At 44.5% G+C, this 8,740-nt stretch overlaps 1 protein-coding gene across 3 annotated transcripts in view; it reads left to right on the top strand.

Moving 5' to 3' along the window:
• Window positions 1-2,577: 2,577 nt before the first annotated feature.
• Window positions 2,578-8,740, top strand: part of Dnajc5 (DnaJ heat shock protein family (Hsp40) member C5) — a 30,395-nt gene continuing 24,232 nt past the window's right edge. The window contains exon 1 of one of the 3 annotated variants that reach the window (XR_001229297.2): window positions 2,578-2,753. The gene's annotated coding sequence lies outside the window, so the exon portion shown is untranslated. The remainder of the gene's footprint in view (window positions 2,754-8,740) is intronic. The other 2 variants (XM_013352184.2, XM_005362676.3) reach the window with 2 other exon arrangements.

The raw sequence follows: 8,740 nt of genomic DNA, 5'->3' as shown, positions 1-8,740 counted from the left end.
GATCCGCCTGCCTCTGAGTGCTGGGATTAAAGGTATGCGGCACCACCACCCAGCTATTTTGTATGCACTTTAATGGCTATATTCTTTTTGAATGTGCTTACTTGTACAGTTGGGTTGCAATTTTCCATTTTCACTATTAGAATAATTTTTTTCTTTTCCATTTTTGTTTTTCGAGGCTATTTCTCTGTGTTGCTCTGGCTGTCCTGGAACCCACTTTGTAGACCAAGTTGGCCTTCAACTCACAGAGATCTGCCTGCTGCTGTCTCCTAATTAAAGGTATGGGATTTTTTCCATTTTCACTATTAGTTATGATACTGTTACAAACATCTTAGCACATAAAACTTTTGTATTTGGAGATAGTAGAAAATCCTAGCTCTGGAGGGACTCACCTAAGGATCCCAACGTGGACAGCTTTATAGTTTCAGTCTTCAGTCGGTTCCAGGTCCATTTTGCTATTTCTTCCAATTACAGAATCTTTTTTTAAAAATTTATGTATATTGGTGCTTTGCCTGCATGCATGTCTATGTGAGGATGTCAGATCCACTGGAACTGGAGTTACAGCTGTAAACTACCATGTGGGTGCTGGGAATTGAACCCAGGTCCTTTGGAAGAGTGGCCAGGGCTCTTAACCTCTAAGCCATCACTCCAGCCCCCAATTGTGGAATCTTTTCACTTATGTTCTCCCTCTCAAATGGTCTCATTACATAGCTTCTACCTCAAAATTCAAGAGCCTTCTCTGTCTGCTGGGATGGCAGGCTTGTGCTAGTACACCTGGCTTTCCTTCCCTTGTGTCAAATAGATAAATGGTCTCTTTGCTTATTGATTTTTGTGAGCATTTTTTTGTTACTTGCTTGATGTTGCACAACTTACTGAGTTTCTTGAGCTGTCTGCTCCTGACAGTCTGAGACTGGAAAATGTGCCAATTTGAGTTCAGCTGGAGTGAAGAAAGGTAGAAGATGAAGGGAGAAGTAAGTGCATTATGGGTGCCTTGAGTGACATTTGCTTTGATTTTGAAAGCTGACTTATGGTCACGTTAGTGGCACCTTGTTCATAACTGACAACTCTAATTGTACTTAAGGTCTGCTCAGCAAGAGGGAAATCATGCCTGATACTGGAAACCTAGCCAACTCCCGGGATCACTTTACTAAAACAGCATAACCCCTAATCATATCCTAAATATGTATCCTTATACCCACAGATATGTGTAGTTTTTACCCTTCATCAAAAAAAAAAACCTCTTTCCACAGGTGGAGATGATTACAGAAAACTGTGACTAATCAAAATGCAGAGTTATAGTCCAGTCCCGACTGATAAATCTACAACACAACTCCTGCACTTAAGGCTTAGGGATTGTTGTGGAAGAGGGGAAGGAGAGATCGTAAGAACTAGGGGAACAGAAAGTTTGCTGTAAGATTGTGTTTCCTAGAAATGTCAGAGAAGCTACATCCATGAAGTCTAACCAACATGGCTGCCTAACTGGCTTGAACAAGGACAACAGGAATTCTCAGAGCTGGAGAAAGTCTTCCTGAGGAAAGAGCATAGCACTTGGTTACCCCATACCAAATAGTCAGCCTTGAAAACATACTATTAACAGGTTGTATTCATATATCTAGGAATTATGTATGTAACAAGAGGGGGAGGGGAAGAAGGGAGGGGAGGGTGTGTGTGGAAACATGAGAGGGTTGGGAAGGGGGAATTGATGTAATTATCTAAAAAAAATTATAATTAAAAATGGTAGGTAAGAATGAAAATGAAAGAGTAGTAGGTTTTTTGGGATAAGGTTTCTCTGTGTAACGGCCCTGTCTTGGAACTCGCTTTATAGACCAGGCTGGCCTCAAACTCTGAGATCCGTCTGCCTCTACTTCCCGTGTGCTGGAACTAAGGGAGTACCCCACTATGCCCAGCTAAACAATAGGAGTATTACAGGGGGTAACTGGCAGGAGTGACTAGGTTTCTCCGTAGTAAATCAACAGGTTGAACAAGGATTGTACGGGAGAGCAGGAAGGAAAGTCCTTATCCTGTCCAGCACATGACAGCAGGTGATTTCCTAGAGGATGGTTAAGTAATGGCGGTTGGTTTTTCAGTGACTGGGGAGACAAGCAGAAGCGTTCTTTCTGGGTGGTCTCCAGAGTACCTTAGCAGTGGCTAGAAATGAAGATGGTCTCCCTCTCCCCACCATCTCCGTCTCTAAATTTTGGTAAGGATTAGTAAATTTTTTTGAGGCTTAAGTGAAGCACTGAGCAAACTCAACTGCAAGACGGGTACATTAACTCAGTGGAGTGCAGCCTCTCGGCTTTCCAGGGCATTTTGAGTCACTTCTTGTGCCCTCACGCCTAGATCCTGTTCCTGTGCGGTGGCGGGGGCTGTGGCGTCCGGCTTCCCTTAGTAGCTGCGGGCTCCGCCCACCACCGTAACCTTCCCCGCAGACCCTCCTGTAGGGCTCGGCACACCGACTCAGCTGAGCCCCCGCGCGGCACTGTCACGTTGGCCCCGCCCACTCTGCGTGGCGCGCCGGGCGCCTGCGCAGCCGCCTGTGACCGGCCGAGCACACGTCCTTCCGGGGGCGCGAGTACCAGTTCGTGAGCGTGCGCGTTCTCGCCGCCGCCGGTGCCGCTTCCGCCGTCCTCTGCCGCTGCTGCCGCTGTCGCCGCCCGGGATCCTCAGGCCGAGCAGTGGGACGGCCGGCTGCCCAGCAGCACCGCGGTAGGGAGTACGGAACCGCGGAACCGGTGGACAGGCGGGCGGGCCGACAGGTGAGCTCACTGCCGGGTGGCCCTCAAATTAGGTGGGGCGGCGGGAGCCTGGTGTAGGAGACAGGAGCGGGGTGACGGCGCCGCAGAACGAGGTGAAGGCTGCTTTCAGCCGGAAATGGCGGCCGGCCTTCGGTCGGGCTGGTTCCCGGGCGCCGCTAGGCCCCACTCGGCCCCACTCGACCTTGCACACGGCGGGGCTGCGCGGGGACGAGGCTTTCCAGGCCAACCCGGGTCCACACGCGCGGCCGCCTCCGCGGCACCCGGGACGCAGAAACTCTGCTGTAGGGAGGCGGGCAGTGGAGGCTCCGAGGCTTGTTCACAGCCCTGGGGCTCGGAAGATTGTCTTATAGTTGTTAATTCCAAAAGCATTTACCTGTAAAAACATATTTTATGTGCTTCACAACGGCATTTTAAGAGGCGCTTTTGTGTAATGCTGTTAAGCGAGACTTATTAAAGACTCATCCGTTTAGGCTCCAACTTGCGTTATGTGACTGGATTAAAAACTTGTTTTTCCTTGTGCCTAGATGATTTCTCCGAACTCTATTTTAAATGTATCTTCGGAAAAAGACTGCAAAGTAGCTTTGCTTTCAGATTGGACTTGAGGAAAATTGGGTCTCCTTTTGTTTGATTTGCAGCTGATCATACTTTTAGACACCATATCTGAATTGCTAGTGAGTTGTCTGTTTCAAAAAAACAAAACAATACTTAATATCAGAAAGAATTATATTGACCTATTTATTGTCATGGTTACCTAAAGGCAGAACTAACAGTTGTAGGATTTTTTTTTCATTTACTTGCTTTTTTTTTTAAAAAAAAAGAAAAGAAAAGAAACAGTGGTCTGTTTGGTGACATTAAAAGCCAGCACTTAGGTGCTCCTGGACAGTTTCTAACTTAGGACTCCGTTACCTGTCTCAGTGTTTTATTTGGGGGTGGGGTGGGGCCGGTGCTTTGAGGCAGGGTTTCTCTGTGTAGAGTTGGCCGTCCTGGAACTCGCTCCGTAGACTAAGCTGGCCTTGAACTCTGCCTGCCTCTGACTCCTGAGTGCTGGTACTAAAGGCCTGTGCCACCACTGCCTGGCCTTCATCGGTGTTTTTATGCTTGGGTTGGCCTTGTTTATGTGGGCTCTGAATGCAGACCCTTTTGGGAAGAGGTGGCACATCACTCCTTGGAGAGTGAGTTCCCCACCTCACACTTTCCTTGCTCCAGCAGCAGCCTCCTTGCTATTCTGTGAAGAAATTTACGTGCTCAGTCCTTGATTCTTTCTTGAATATTCACTTTCTGTTCTGTGAGACATTCTTAGATTCTACTACTTATAATTTCAGCTCTGCTACTTCCCATTTTCTCCCTTCCTTCCTTAATTTTCACACAGCACTTGCCTCTTGCTTAATGTATTAACGTATTTAACGTTTTTTTCTAGGTAAGGTTTTGGTTTTTTAGAGAAGTCACATAGTAAGCCCAATAAGTATTTATTGAATGAATGCAAATGGACTCAGTAGGCTTCTCACCAGGAGGTCAGTCCGTGCCTTCTGACACTAGAGGCACTGGGTTCCTGGAAGAGTACTGGGAAACTTGTATTCTCAAGGACAGACCCACCAACTTTCCCCTGCCCATTGAAAACAGTACAGTCAGTTAATAGGGTATTAGAAAGGTGCTTAGGACTTTCCTGTAAATTTGTTGCAAGTTTTGATCAGTGATTATTTGAAAGTTAAAAGCTTTTTTAAAGTCAAATATGCCCCACTGGTTAAAAAGTAAAAGATCTCTTAGAAAATTTGTCTTTGGTTACTTGTCTGTTGGGACTTGAGGTTACAGTAAGATGAAGGATGAAGTCATCCGATTCTTATTTCTTTTGAAGGAATGTTTTGTTTTTGTGAACTGGATCTTACTACATAGCTCTAGCTAGCCTGCAGCTTGTGATCCTCCTGCTTCAGTCTGGCAGAGGACTTGAATCATAGGCATTTATTATCATACCCGTGCAAAAGAATGAGCAGCTACTGGTGCCCTCAGTTGGAAGCCCATTATCTGGGGTGCTATGACAACCCAGGAGAATTATTTGTGACTGACAGACCCTGGAGTCCTAAGGCCTTTGCTTCCTGTCCATCTAAGCGTAGAAGAATATCTAGATTTCTCTGTGTTCTTGAACAGTTTTCTGTTAGTGTGTGGTTCAGTGTTGGATACAGGTTGCACAGTTCTAGCCACTTTTATCCAAGGGCTCATTGGAGAGCATGATGCTTCTGGGCATAGTTGTAGGCCCACCCTGACAACCTGCTATGCTCAAGATGTAACTTAATAAATCAGACTTGAAACGTCAATGGAATTCAAGGCTTCTCAGCCAGATTCTTCCCTTCGTTGACCGATAGCTTAAAGTGTCCCATAATCTGTCAGTGCTGTGTCTTTAGGGCCCAGGTGCACGATGCTCATGGGTTTTTGGTGAATAAATAACGAAAATGCAGCAAAGCTGGGCCTTTTTTGTTTGTTTGTTTTTGGCTTTTTTTTTTGAGACAGGGATTCCCTGTAGCTTTGGAGCCTGTCCTAAAACTAGCTCTTGTAGACCAGGCTGATCTCAAACTCACAGAGATCTGCTTGCCTCTGCCTCCCGAGTGCTGAAATTGGGATTAAAGGCTTGCACCACCTCTGCCTGGCTGAAGCTGGGGCTTATTGCTTCTGAAAGCAGAGAGTGAGGTAAGCATGAAGTGTGGGGTTTGAAGCTTGTAATACTATGGCCAAACTGTATCAGCAAATGAAAGCAGTTTTTCTCTTGTAAAGAAACAAACTCCTGAAATTTTCGGGAACGGATTAGGGAACTGTTTGTATGGAAATGGAGTACAGGCTTCAGTCCACAAGTGAGGAGCCTGGTGTTCCTGGGTTATAAAACATTTAAAAATGTAGTCTTCAGGGCTGAGGATGCAGATCAGAGGAGAGTGGTTGTCAAGCATGTGCCAGGCCCTAGATTTCAGCTCTACACCTCAAAGAAAAAGTAAAAAGTTGCATTCTTAAAAATGAGGCTTATTATTCTTGTATAGAATCTGAGTGATGTATTCAAGGCCAGTGAGTGGCCTTTTGTCAGTCAAGCTTCCTACTCTTGCTGTTCTTCCTCCCTCTTCTCCGAATCAGCAGAATGTGCTGGGTTACCCTTCCTGAAAGAGGACAAGGCTAGAGCTTGCAGCACCAGGGTTGCTTCTGTCTCTGAGGCTCTGTACTCTATGAAAAGGGGGAGATGGTTCCCACCTCACCTGCCTTTTGAAGCAAAGGAAGGATAAGTAGGATGTTTTCCTGATGACTTCCTAAATAGAAGTGACAAAGATTCTAAAAATGGTAATAGCCTTATTTTGTGAAAATGTCTACCCCTAAAACATCCTTAATCGGGCTACTGTGCCAGGCCAACTCCGATGAAGGCAACCCTGACGAGGATTAGCAGTTAGTCTGTTAATTGGCAACTAAACAGGAAGATTTAAGGATTAGATTACTCAACAACCTTCGGTGTGGGTTTTACCTCCTGACACTTTGCATTAACTTTGTGTATTTATTAATGAAAAGTGTGTGTTCTTCATTCATGACATTTAATAGGTTTTTTTTTTTTTGGTTTAGTGTGTGTGTTGTGTAGATATGTGGTTTAGTGTGTGTGTTGTGTAGGTATGTGGTTTAGTGTGTGTGTTTTGTAGTTGTGTGGTTTAGTGTGTGTTGTGTAGGTGTGTGGTTTAGTGTGTGTGTTGTGTAGGTATGTGGTTTAGTGTGTGTTGTGTAGGTATGTGGTTTTGGTGTGTGCACCCTCCTGTGCACACAGAGGTCAGAACAGAATATTGGGTGTTTTCCTCTGGGTATTACTTATTGCCTTGAGTCAGGGCCTCTTAGTGACCCAGAAGCTCCTTCAGTTGTCTGGCTAGGGAATTTATAGGATATGTTTGATTCTGCTCCCAGTGCTGGGGTTACAGGTACGCAAAACTGTGCCAAGGTTTTAAAGTGGGTTCTGGGATTCAAATATGACTTCATCTTTGCAGAGCAAATGCTTTTACCCACTGAGCCATCCCAGTCCTCAGTATAAGTTTTTACAAAATAATGGCTTCTCCGGGCGGTGGTGGCGCATGCCTTTAATCCCAACACTCGGGAGGCAGAGGCAGGCGGATCTCTGGGAGTTCGAGACCAGCCTGGTCTACAGAGCTAGTTCCAGGACAGGCTCCAAAACCACAGAGAAACCCTGTCTCGAAAAACCAAAAAAAAAAAACAACAAAATAATGGCTTCAAAATTTTGAGTTTCTCAAATATTGATATTTTATATCAAAATTATCGATTATAGAAATGAAATGATCTCATTCTTTAAAGAAGTAGAATGAGGCCAGTTTTGGAAGAAAATTGAAAGTTCCATGACCAGTTTTCTCTCTACTGATTTGTATGCAGTTTTATTTCATTCCATAATTACACTGCATCTTTCTTTTTTGTTCTTTGAGACAAAGTTTCTCTGCAGCTTTGGAACCTGTCCTGGAACTCGCTCTGTAGAATATGCTGGCCTCAAACTCACAGAGATCTGCCTGTCTCTGCCTCCCAAGTGCTGGGATTAAAGGCGTGTGCCACCACTGCCCTACTACCCTACATTTTTCCCAAGTAACATTTAGTTAGTGGCAGAGAACTTTGTTGTTTATTTCTAGACATTTTTTAAATTTGGGCGTGGGTTTGAGACAGGGTTTCTCTGTGTAGGCCAGCTGTCCTGGAACTCACTGAGATCCTCCTGCTTCTGCTTCCCCAAGTGTTGGAATTTCAGGCATGTGCCTCCTCCATCCCCCTCCACCAGCTATTTTTAGACAGTTTAAACCCAACTAATATTCTTAGGTTTTTGTGATGTATTATGTTATGTTACTCATTATCCTGAATTGTTGGTGATGTTGTTGTCAGCTTAATTGCTAAACATTGAGATTGCACGCACGTGCACACACACACACATCATGGTATTCTACAGTATAAACTGTACTGAGGTTTTATTTTTATGTATTCTAAGGAATGCTTGCCTATTAGCTATAAGGTTACAGTCCTGGTGAGTCAGAGGATTGGAATGAGGAATCAGGTGTGTCCGGTCAGGCTAACTCGGGAAAGAAGTGTGGCCATCTTAGAAATCTTCCTTGGATGGTTGCTCTTTTCATCAAGTTGAATGCGTTCAGTGAAGAGCAGAATCAGATACCTTATGGTATTGTTGATACGAGTCACCCTTAACAGGTGGTAGTCAAGTGCCTAGAAGACCCCTCATCTCATTCTGCTGAGTGAAGGTGAGGTGGAGGGTGTGGGCAGAAGTGGCCTGAGTTTTCTTAAGGAGAAAGTGCTGTTGCCTCCCTTTATTTTCTCTCTTTATAGGAAGGAAGTAGCAGGACTGTTGAGTTTCTTTGTTAAGTAGAAGTGCATTTTATTGTAGCTTTTCTTAGACAAATTCTGTGTTAGAATTTAAACGTTTTTTTTAACATATTACCAATTTTTATTCTCTTCTGGTATTTGCAATGCCTTGGGTTGCCTTTTGTCCAACTCATTAAGCACCCTTGAGATTTGTTTAGGTATGCCTCATAAAGGAAATGAATTTTCTTAAAACCTTTTAGCTACTCTTACAGCCCTCCCTGCATGGGAAATCTTTTGTAGAACAAAACCAGAAGACAGGAGCCTAAGGTGGCTTAAATTCCTAGGAGGTATCAGAAATTTATCACCCATGGTCTTCATTGTATTAGAACTGTGAGTTTGACAAGCCAAGAAGCATTTCATACAAACCATCTTAGTAATTTTAATTATGTGTATGGGTGGTTTGCCTGTATGTACATCTATGCATTGCTTTGTGTGCCTGGCGGTGAGGCTACAAAGGATGTTGGATTAACTGGAGTTACATACATCTGCGAGCCACTGTGTGAGTGCTGGGAACCCAAAGCCACCTTTCCAGACAGTTCTAAAACAGTTACCCACCAATAATTCTTCTTCCTTTCTTTCGTGTGTGTGTGTGTGTGTGTGTGTGTGTGTGTGTG

Source organism: Microtus ochrogaster, linkage group LG8, assembly GCF_000317375.1.
Source record: "Microtus ochrogaster isolate Prairie Vole_2 linkage group LG8, MicOch1.0, whole genome shotgun sequence".
Lineage (NCBI taxonomy): Eukaryota > Metazoa > Chordata > Mammalia > Rodentia > Cricetidae > Microtus > Microtus ochrogaster.
This window is presented reverse-complemented; position numbering and strand designations above follow the sequence as displayed.